Here is a 10,562-nt window from a genome sequence, read left to right on the forward strand (position 1 = left end):
TTTTCGCCCAAAAACGGAAAAAAACGAAAGGGGTAACACTGTCGTTTTTTTTTCGGGTCGAAATTTTGAATTTCGATATCTCAGCTCTAGAAGGGTCTAGAGCCTCCATTTTTGCACTCAGGTCAAAGTCTCGCGGCCCTCTATCAGAATCCAGAGTTTTGAGAAGATTGGAGAAACTTAATTTTTCGCCCAAAAACGGAAAAAAACGAAAGGGGTAACACTGTCGTTTTTTTTTTCGGGTCGAAATTTTAAATTTTGATATCTTAGCTCTGGAAGGGTCTAGAGCCTCCATTTTTGCACTCAGGTCAAAGTCTCACAGCCCTCTATCAGTATCCAGAGTTTTGAGAAGATTGGAGAAACTTAATTTTTCGCCCAAAAACGGAAAAAAACGAAAGGGGTAACACTGTCGTTTTTTTTTCGGGTCGAAATTTTGAATTTCGATATCTCAGCTCTGGAAGGGTCTAGAGCCTCCCTTTTTGCACTCAGGTCAAAGTCTCACAGCCCTCTATCAGAATCCAGAGTTTTGAGAAGATTGGAGAAAATTAATTTTTCGCCCAAAAACGGATAAAAACGAAAGGGGTAACACTGTCGTTTTTTTTTTCGGGTCGAAATTTTGAATTTCGATATCTTAGCTCTGGAAGGGTCTAGAGCCTCCATTTTTGCACTCAGGTCAAAGTCTCACAGCCCTCTATCAGAATCCAGAGTTTTGAGAAGATTGGAGAAACTTAATTTTTCGCCCAAAAACGGAAAAAAACGAAAGGGGTAACACTGTCGTTTTTTTTTCGGGTCGAAATTTTGAATTTCGATATCTCAGCTCTGGAAGGGTCTAGAGCCTCCATTTTTGCACTCAGGTCAAAGTCTCACAGCCCTCTATCATAATCCAGAGTTTTGAGAAGATTGGAGAAACTTAATTTTTCGCCCAAAAACGGAAAAAAACGAAAGGGGTAACACTGTCGTTTTTTTTTCGGGTCGAAATTTTGAATTTCGATATCTCAGCTCTAGGGTCTACACTGAAAAAAATGATTCTGAGTGCATGTAAATGTTACGTAGTTAAAATGTGTAATATTAACAATAAAATGTTACGTTTATATCTTTACATAATATATCTGGTTTTGAATTTATCTTCATTTGTTCAAAACACAAGACAATGTGCATATTTTTACCTTACAAAATTAATCTAAGTAATCTCAGCCAATCTTTTTAGGCACATGCACTCAACAAACAATACCTTGTTTAATTTACTCAGTGCAAAAAATTACTCCCCTTCCTGTTTTTTGGTCTGGAAACCCCTTGCATTTCAAACGAAGAGGAAGCCTACACGTGGAGACTTAACTCAAGGTAAGAATAAAGTTAGAAAAGTAGGCTAACAATTAAGGTTACTTGGGTTTGTACATTCTTTACAGTGTTCCAATTGTTGTACAAAAATTAGGCTTTAAATGTAATTTGAAGATTGCTTTGTCGTACGTGGATTTTCTGTTAATTACCATGTGGCAACGCTGGGATTGCTTTATGTTGCTTTACGTGTAGTCTAACATTAATTGAAACTTTGCAAGTGGCCATAGAATGGTTTGTTCTAGTGTAATTTAAAGCCAGCGTTATAATCCAGCAATAAAATAATGTAATGTTAGTGCAAGCACGTGGATTTTTAGAGCAGCCATGAATAAATTAGGGTAACATCAATCGTTTTTTTCCCCCAACCTGGGCCTAATTTTATTCTTTAAAAAAATATGTATTTGTGTTTAAGTGACTGATGGGAACAACAATCTTTTAAATTGGCCAGGCTTAGACCGCTTCAGTGTGTAGATGCGAAAGAATTAACGTTAGGCCTAGGCAAATCGTACGTTATATGGGTAATTGCGTTCTTTTACATCCACAAAACCTGCTTGTTTTGCCACTGACATGCTATTCTAAGTGTCTGACGACATTACCTAAGATCGCGGACAGCTCCAGCGTTAAAATTAACTCGTTAAATCATTTTACTTGATCTAAAAACTGACTATCACATTAGAAAGATTTAAGATTCCAGCTTGGATATTTGGCCACTATTTATGACAAAACTGAGTTGCAATGACTTTCTGTCTTTCTTTCTTTTTTTTTTCTTTTGTCAAATAGTGCAGATAACCATTATAATATCCTTATAATTTATTTGTGTTCACATAGATGGAATTGACAGCATCCGCGAATAACTCCAAACGTGGGCGCAATTTTAGAAATATTGATTTAGTTTGCGCGCTCTGTTTTTCTTCATGGTTGTGTAAGGTGTTTTTTATACTTTATGGTTAGAGCGCTCATTGGGGTTTTTCAGCCGTCAATCATCTCGTGACCATAGTCCCGCCTTCAGAATGACGCGGTTCACTGCACGCTTCCCCATCGGAGCTCCGAGGGAAAACAAACCCAAAGTAACAATTAAACCGAAACTGAAGAAAATTTGCTTACTGATGAGCAGGTCAACTAATTGCAGTGTTGTGGAGAGAGTAAAATGTTAAACTATTTTTAATTAGGCTATAGTTGTAGTTACAATTTTTTGCCATGTTTTTGGTTTTTTGCATTGGTCAGTTAACTATAACACTGTGTCCTTACCAGGTGATCCTCCTGACAAGTAGGCTACACTGGATAAAGGTTTGTAAATTTCTCTAAATTGGTTTATTGTAGTGAGAAAACTGGGGGTATAGTTATAATGTCAAATGGCAAAATTCCTGTTGTCCTGTTTATAGAAAGTTTTAGTGTTCTTCAATACAGTACATGTGACACACTTACTCATGACCAGTGATGCTGGCATTTCTACAAAAAAAAAAAATGACAAAAATAGTAATGCACAGTAACTTGGATAAGTAACTGAAATCTGAACACTTTTGTCAGTCACAAGCAATAATGCGCTACTATTTCCAAAAACGTAATCAGATTAAATTTACTTATCCAAGTTACTGTGCGTTACTATTTTTGTCCTTTTCTTTAGTAGAAACCGAAATTGCGACACTCCCTGTGTCACTGTGTGAGAAGGCAGAATCACAACACGCCACTTCCAACTATCAGAGTTATCCTTCCCGTCCAGATCCAATGCTACCACATTTTTAAATTACTATTAGTATTCTTTGAAGTTAACATTATAAAATACATAGACCTACACCACACTGCACATTCTTCGAGCACATGCTTGCACAAATGTACATAAGTATATAGAACAAAACTACCACAGCACGTAATCCCACCAAGATTTCTGTTTAGAGCAAAGAGCTGTATGCATTCTACACATTAGCAAACAAAAAGTAGGTTAAATTCTCTCTTGTATATTTCACAGTTTTGTGATGACGACGATTCTGCAGCCATCCAAGAGGAAATCACTTCATTTGTACTCAACATGTTCGTGGTCACCAAAACCAGGGATGGAGGTCTCGAGAAGCAAGCTGGAATAGCCATCGAGGGATCAGAGGTCCTTTTTGGAATTCCCAGTGTAGCACATGCTTGCACCTATACCTTATGGGCATTATTTATGCCTTGGAACTAAGCTATCCAAATAAACTAAAATACACCTTTGGAGGATGTTAACAAAAACATGCCCTCCAAAATCAAGCTTACTGGCCTAAAAGTATGACAGACGTTGTTGTTTATAACTCTGTTTGGACTTTTTGGGAGTTTGGCTTATTCACCATATCCCCCAGAGTTAAATAAGTCCACACATACCCTTCTCATCTCTGTGCGTGCCGTAACAGTCAGACGCACCCACTGTTAGCCTAGCTTAGCACAAAGACTGGAGGTAAACAGATCCAGCTAGCATACTAATCTTAATAAATGACAAAATAACACCAACATTTCCTATGTTGTGTTTTTTATAGTCACTGTGCGTACAAATAACAAGGTCATATGAGACACAGCCATCTTCAAAACCGTATACATACAGGGAACTATATTCTCAGAAGGTGAATCACTTCTACTTGGTCAGAGTGATTAGCGCAACACTCTGAGCGAACTCTCTGCTCCTCACCACGGGGCTTCTCAGGTGCTGTGAGAAAATCACTGCATAGAAGAAGTGCTTCACCTTCTGAGAATATAGTATCCAGTGTGTATACGGTTAGAAGATGGCTGTGTCTCATGTGACTTTGTTATTTGAACACTCTGTGACTACAAATCACAACATTTAAATAGGAAAATGTTGGTGTTATTTTGACACTTATTAGGATTAGTATGCAAGCGGGACTGCTGACTTACTGACTTAGTTTACTTAGGTAAACTGCTATTTACCACCAGTCTTTGTGCTAAGCTAGGCTAGCAGTGGGTGGGTCAGACAGAGTTACGGCACACACGTAGATGAGAAAGGTATGTACATGGACTTATCTGACTCTGGGGGATATGGTGAATAAGCTTAAGTCCCAAAAAGTCAGAGTGTTCCTTTAAAGTCTTAGAATATGTTACTGTACATGACTGAAAAACACAATTGTATAGAAAATACTCTGTAAATGTTTATTTTTATTGAAAAGTCCTTACTGAGAGTGTTGAAATATAGTTAAACATCTGGTTGGTTGGTTGAGACTGATGTAGTACGTTTAAAGGGATAGTTCACCCAAAAATGAAAATGAAGTCATTAATTACTCACCCCCATGCTGTACCAACCCCGTAAGACCTTCGTTCATCTTCGGAACACAAATGAAGATATTTTTGATTAAATTTGAGAGGTGGATCACTGCTACATAGGCTGCCTAAGACATTGAAACTTGACGGCCCAGAAAATCAATTAAGAAAATGTTTAAATATTCCATGTGACTACAGTGGCTCAACTATAAGTTTATATAGATTTGAAGATCACAGTTCTCGCGCATGCGTCGTGGAAATCTCTTGAACTCTCGTCTTTTTTTCGCACAAAAAGTAGTCTCGTCGCTTGATAAACTTATAGTTGAGCCACTGTAGTCACATGGAATATTTAAACAATTTTTTTCATTGACTTTCTGGGCCGTCAAGTTTCAATGTCTTAGGCAGCCTATGTAGCAGTGATCAACCTCTCAAATTTAATCAAAAATATCTTCATTTGTGTTCCGAAGATGAACGAAGGTCTTTCGGGGTTGGTACAGCTTGGGGGTGAGTAATTAATGACTTCATTTTCATTTTTTGGGTGAACTAACCCTTGGTCACAGCATGCACATCTTGAAGTATTGAAGGGGAATTTTGTTACCATATTCCTGAAGACAATAAAGCCTGTCAACTTCCACTTAATGTTCCACGTCCATTCCTTTAGCACCACCATAAAGCACAATTTTCTATTGTACACAATGTTTCAACCTGTGAGGTGAATATATTTTATTATACTTTTAAATTTTTTATACTGACCTTGTCAGTTTTTACTATCAAATGGCGAAAATGTCAACTTATATTTGATTAGCACATTCCACGGGGATAGTACCAGTTTTGAAATAGTAGTAGAAAAAAATAACTATTTGCATTTATACTTTCAGTAAAAAACTAAGTTTTTAATAATGAGTAAATGTAACTTTAAAATACACTAACATTAAAAAAAAATAAAAAAAAAAATAGATCCCACTTGAAATTTGTAATATGGAAATGTAAAAAGCTTGTTGGATTCAATCAAAATTACTCATTCAGAACTCTTAAAGTTATGTAGATCACACACATAAATAAATTACTACAGCAATGCTAAAATTAAGTTAACTTTATGTGAAAATTCTATTTCAACAAACAGAAAAATTAAGTAGTTTCAACAAAGACTTGTCTTGTTGGATCTACGTAATAAAGTTATGCAAAAAAATTCATTATATTTTTTAAGTAAATCAAGCAGATTATTTTTATCAGTGTAGAGCCTCCATTTTTGCACTCAGGTCAAAGTCTCGCGGCCCTCTATCAGAATCCAGAGTTTTGAGAAGATTGGAGAAACTTAATTTTTCGCCCAAAAACGGAAAAAAACGAAAGGGGTAACACTGTCGTTTTTTTTTTCGGGTCGAAATTTTAAATTTTGATATCTTAGCTCTGGAAGGGTCTAGAGCCTCCATTTTTGCACTCAGGTCAAAGTCTCACAGCCCTCTATCAGTATCCAGAGTTTTGAGAAGATTGGAGAAACTTAATTTTTCGCCCAAAAACGGAAAAAAACGAAAGGGGTAACACTGTCGTTTTTTTTTTCGGGTCGAAATTTTAAATTTTGATATCTTAGCTCTGGAAGGGTCTAGAGCCTCCATTTTTGCACTCAGGTCAAAGTCTCGCGGCCCTCTATCAGAATCCAGAGTTTTGAGAAGATTGGAGAAACTTAATTTTTCGCCCAAAAACGGAAAAAAACGAAAGGGGTAACACTGTCGTTTTTTTTTCGGGTCGAAATTTTGAATTTCGATATCTCAGCTCTGGAAGGGTCTAGAGCCTCCATTTTTGCACTCAGGTCAAAGTCTCACAGCCCTCTATCATAATCCAGAGTTTTGAGAAGATTGGAGAAACTTAATTTTTCGGCCGAAAACGAAAAAAAACGAAAGGGGTAACACTGTCGTTTTTTTTTCGGGTCGAAATTTTGAATTTCGATATCTCAGCTCTGGAAGGGTCTAGAGCCTCCATTTTTGCACTCAGGTCAAAGTCTCGTGGCCCTCTATCAGAATCCAGAGTTTTGAGAAGATTGGAGAAACTTAATTTTTCGGCCAAAAACGGAAAAAAACGAAAGGGGTAACACTGTCGTTTTTTTTTCGGGTCGAAATTTTGAATTTCGATATCTCAGCTCTAGAAGGGTCTAGAGCCTCCATTTTTGCACTCAGGTCAAAGTCTCGCGGCCCTCTATCAGAATCCAGAGTTTTGAGAAGATTGGAGAAACTTAATTTTTCGGCCAAAAACGGAAAAAAACGAAAGGGGTAACACTGTCGTTTTTTTTTTCGGGTCGAAATTTTAAATTTTGATATCTTAGCTCTGGAAGGGTCTAGAGCCTCCATTTTTGCACTCAGGTCAAAGTCTCACAGCCCTCTATCAGTATCCAGAGTTTTGAGAAGATTGGAGAAACTTAATTTTTCGCCCAAAAACGGAAAAAAACGAAAGGGGTAACACTGTCGTTTTTTTTTCGGGTCGAAATTTTGAATTTCGATATCTCAGCTCTGGAAGGGTCTAGAGCCTCCATTTTTGCACTCAGGTCAAAGTCTCACAGCCCTCTATCATAATCCAGAGTTTTGAGAAGATTGGAGAAACTTAATTTTTCGGCCGAAAACGAAAAAAAACGAAAGGGGTAACACTGTCGTTTTTTTTTCGGGTCGAAATTTTGAATTTCAATATCTCAGCTCTGGAAGGGTCTAGAGCCTCCATTTTTGCACTCAGGTCAAAGTCTTGTGGCCCTCTATCAGAATCCAGAGTTTTGAGAAGATTGGAGAAACTTAATTTTTCACCCAAAAACGGGAAAAAACGAAAGGGGTAACACTGTCGTTTTTTTTTCGGGTCGAAATTTTGAATTTTTATATCTCAGCTCTGGAAGGGTCTAGAGCCTCCATTTTTGCACTCAGGTCAAAGTCTCACAGCCCTCTATCATAATCCAGAGTTTTGAGAAGATTGGAGAAACTTAATTTTTCGCCCAAAAACGGAAAAAAACGAAAGGGGTAACACTGTCGTTTTTTTTTCGGGTCGAAATTTTGAATTTCGATATCTCAGCTCTAGAAGGGTCTAGAGCCTCCATTTTTGCACTCAGGTCAAAGTCTCGCGGCCCTCTATCAGAATCCAGAGTTTTGAGAAGATTGGAGAAACTTAATTTTTCGCCCAAAAACGGAAAAAAACGAAAGGGGTAACACTGTCGTTTTTTTTTCGGGTCGAAATTTTAAATTTTGATATCTTAGCTCTGGAAGGGTCTAGAGCCTCCATTTTTGCACTCAGGTCAAAGTCTCACAGCCCTCTATCAGTATCCAGAGTTTTGAGAAGATTGGAGAAACTTAATTTTTCGCCCAAAAACGGAAAAAAACGAAAGGGGTAACACTGTCGTTTTTTTTTCGGGTCGAAATTTTGAATTTCGATATCTCAGCTCTGGAAGGGTCTAGAGCCTCCATTTTTGCACTCAGGTCAAAGTCTCACAGCCCTCTATCATAATCCAGAGTTTTGAGAAGATTGGAGAAACTTAATTTTTCGGCCGAAAACGAAAAAAAACGAAAGGGGTAACACTGTCGTTTTTTTTTCGGGTCGAAATTTTTAATTTCGATATCTCAGCTCTGGAAGGGTCTAGAGCCTCCATTTTTGCACTCAGGTCAAAGTCTCGTGGCCCTCTATCAGAATCCAGAGTTTTGAGAAGATTGGAGAAACTTAATTTTTCGGCCAAAAACGGAAAAAAACGAAAGGGGTAACACTGTCGTTTTTTTTTCGGGTCGAAATTTTGAATTTCGATATCTCAGCTCTAGAAGGGTCTAGAGCCTCCATTTTTGCACTCAGGTCAAAGTCTCGCGGCCCTCTATCAGAATCCAGAGTTTTGAGAAGATTGGAGAAACTTAATTTTTCGCCCAAAAACGGAAAAAAACGAAAGGGGTAACACTGTCGTTTTTTTTTTCGGGTCGAAATTTTAAATTTTGATATCTTAGCTCTGGAAGGGTCTAGAGCCTCCATTTTTGCACTCAGGTCAAAGTCTCACAGCCCTCTATCAGTATCCAGAGTTTTGAGAAGATTGGAGAAACTTAATTTTTCGCCCAAAAACGGAAAAAAACGAAAGGGGTAACACTGTCGTTTTTTTTTCGGGTCGAAATTTTGAATTTCGATATCTCAGCTCTGGAAGGGTCTAGAGCCTCCATTTTTGCACTCAGGTCAAAGTCTCACAGCCCTCTATCATAATCCAGAGTTTTGAGAAGATTGGAGAAACTTAATTTTTCACCCAAAAACGGGAAAAAACGAAAGGGGTAACACTGTCGTTTTTTTTTCGGGTCGAAATTTTGAATTTTTATATCTCAGCTCTGGAAGGGTCTAGAGCCTCCATTTTTGCACTCAGGTCAAAGTCTCACAGCCCTCTATCATAATCCAGAGTTTTGAGAAGATTGGAGAAACTTAATTTTTCGCCCAAAAACGGAAAAAAACGAAAGGGGTAACACTGTCGTTTTTTTTTCGGGTCGAAATTTTGAATTTCGATATCTCAGCTCTAGAAGGGTCTAGAGCCTCCATTTTTGCACTCAGGTCAAAGTCTCGCGGCCCTCTATCAGAATCCAGAGTTTTGAGAAGATTGGAGAAACTTAATTTTTCGCCCAAAAACGGAAAAAAACGAAAGGGGTAACACTGTCGTTTTTTTTTCGGGTCGAAATTTTAAATTTTGATATCTTAGCTCTGGAAGGGTCTAGAGCCTCCATTTTTGCACTCAGGTCAAAGTCTCACAGCCCTCTATCAGTATCCAGAGTTTTGAGAAGATTGGAGAAACTTAATTTTTCGCCCAAAAACGGAAAAAAACGAAAGGGGTAACACTGTCGTTTTTTTTTCGGGTCGAAATTTTGAATTTCGATATCTCAGCTCTGGAAGGGTCTAGAGCCTCCATTTTTGCACTCAGGTCAAAGTCTCACAGCCCTCTATCATAATCCAGAGTTTTGAGAAGATTGGAGAAACTTAATTTTTCGGCCGAAAACGAAAAAAAACGAAAGGGGTAACACTGTCGTTTTTTTTTCGGGTCGAAATTTTTAATTTCGATATCTCAGCTCTGGAAGGGTCTAGAGCCTCCATTTTTGCACTCAGGTCAAAGTCTCGTGGCCCTCTATCAGAATCCAGAGTTTTGAGAAGATTGGAGAAACTTAATTTTTCGGCCAAAAACGGAAAAAAACGAAAGGGGTAACACTGTCGTTTTTTTTTCGGGTCGAAATTTTGAATTTCGATATCTCAGCTCTAGAAGGGTCTAGAGCCTCCATTTTTGCACTCAGGTCAAAGTCTCGCGGCCCTCTATCAGAATCCAGAGTTTTGAGAAGATTGGAGAAACTTAATTTTTCGCCCAAAAACGGAAAAAAACGAAAGGGGTAACACTGTCGTTTTTTTTTTCGGGTCGAAATTTTAAATTTTGATATCTTAGCTCTGGAAGGGTCTAGAGCCTCCATTTTTGCACTCAGGTCAAAGTCTCACAGCCCTCTATCAGTATCCAGAGTTTTGAGAAGATTGGAGAAACTTAATTTTTCGCCCAAAAACGGAAAAAAACGAAAGGGGTAACACTGTCGTTTTTTTTTCGGGTCGAAATTTTGAATTTCGATATCTCAGCTCTGGAAGGGTCTAGAGCCTCCATTTTTGCACTCAGGTCAAAGTCTCACAGCCCTCTATCATAATCCAGAGTTTTGAGAAGATTGGAGAAACTTAATTTTTCGGCCGAAAACGAAAAAAAACGAAAGGGGTAACACTGTCGTTTTTTTTTCGGGTCGAAATTTTGAATTTCAATATCTCAGCTCTGGAAGGGTCTAGAGCCTCCATTTTTGCACTCAGGTCAAAGTCTTGTGGCCCTCTATCAGAATCCAGAGTTTTGAGAAGATTGGAGAAACTTAATTTTTCGGCCAAAAACGGAAAAAAACGAAAGGGGTAACACTGTCGTTTTTTTTTCGGGTCGAAATTTTGAATTTCGATATCTCAGCTCTAGAAGGGTCTAGAGCCTCCATTTTTGCACTCAG

The 10,562-nt window shown here is 38.1% G+C and overlaps 1 long non-coding RNA gene across 1 annotated transcript; it reads left to right on the plus strand.

Annotated features, from left to right (window-relative positions):
* Positions 1-1,337: 1,337 nt before the first annotated feature.
* LOC148998520 (uncharacterized) lies at positions 1,338-3,776 on the plus strand. The gene is made up of 3 exons (XR_016168465.1): positions 1,338-2,399; positions 2,584-2,619; positions 3,299-3,776. It is a non-coding gene; the product is annotated as an uncharacterized LOC148998520 (long non-coding RNA).
* The last annotated feature ends 6,786 nt before the right edge of the window (positions 3,777-10,562 follow it).

This window comes from Pimephales promelas, chromosome 1, assembly GCF_988280905.1.
Source record: "Pimephales promelas chromosome 1, fPimPro1.hap1.1, whole genome shotgun sequence".
NCBI lineage: Eukaryota > Metazoa > Chordata > Actinopteri > Cypriniformes > Leuciscidae > Pimephales > Pimephales promelas.